Here is a 1,430-nt window from a genome sequence, read left to right on the forward strand (position 1 = left end):
TAGTTATATAAATAGACGGGCTATAAAATTTGGGCCCCAAAACATTGGGGGCCCTGTTCTAAAGGGCATATTTAACAGCCCAATGGACGGCCCTGCTTGGTGGTATGCACTATTTCATGGATTTGGTCCATGGACCAAACGAATATTTACCAAGTCCTTCAAACTTTAGGCCTCAATGGTATGTTTACATTATTCTGTTCTTTATCATTTTTTATTAACCTTTTTTAAAATCATCAGCCAACATGTACAGATTGAAACTTGAAGGGCCAAAGACAACATAATTTTAACATTTTTTGTTCATTTTTTTCGAATAATAATAATTTTAAAAATACATATAATATTATTTTATATTTAATAATATATATTTTTGTATACACATACATTATACATTTGTACAGACACATAGACCATAACGACAAACACCAAACCCACCTCTTTTTCTCTCTCCCCTCAATTTATATGTATGTGATGTCGTTGACTATGTGTATGGGTAGGAGAAAGGGGGAGCCATGAAACCTCCATTCTATATATGTGCTATGTCTATGTATATATGTAAACGTGAGGGTGGGGGCTATGAAGTAGAAAGTTGCAGGAAAACCTACGAATTAGGGTTATTGTTTAGGTGAATAAGGAAATGCTGTCTTTATAGTGAGTGTGGGAGAAAGAAAGATTGAGGTGGAGGGTGGTGGTTAGAAGTGAGAATGGTGGTGCAGAAAAAGGGGGGATATTTCAATTTCACCGACTATGGGGCTGGCAAGGGTGACCAGCGACAGGAATTCGTGAAGAAGATGATGATGTTCTACTTTGGCTCTTCATATTTTAACATATACGATCCTCAAACTATTTTTGTTTACATCTTGACCCCTTTTTAAAAAAGGTTAATTATAAAATATTAAAATAAATAACAATGACAAAAAGACCGTGCTGCATCAAGTTTAACACAAATGGTGGACGGACCAAATCTCCAAAAAAAAAAAATTGTGCAGCACAAGGTATTCTACGTAATAAATGAAGCCTAAGGACCGTTTTCGTAAAAATCTGAATACCACATGGATCAAAGCCGTAATTTACTCTTTATTTATAAACATATACACATACATATAAATATAGAGAGAGAGGGGGAATTGTTTTGTATAAAAGTCTATATATATATTAAAGGAAGAACCAAAATGTTGTTCAATGAGAACACTTCTATCCTATTTATCTTTTTTTTCATTATTTTGATTTATTTTTAATATACAATCAACACATTAATTGTTAACCCTTTCATTTTTCTACTTTTTTAACTCCATTTTCATTATTTTATAAGGAAAAATTAAATCCACAAATATATAAAACTATATATAATTTTATTTACATCAATAAATACATATTTTTAATTACATGACATTGAAAAAATAAATCATCAAAATCAATATATACATATATAT

Source organism: Cynara cardunculus (assembly GCF_001531365.2).
Source record: "Cynara cardunculus var. scolymus isolate 2C chromosome LG 14, CcrdV1, whole genome shotgun sequence".
In the NCBI taxonomy this organism is placed as follows: Eukaryota; Viridiplantae; Streptophyta; class Magnoliopsida; order Asterales; family Asteraceae; genus Cynara; species Cynara cardunculus.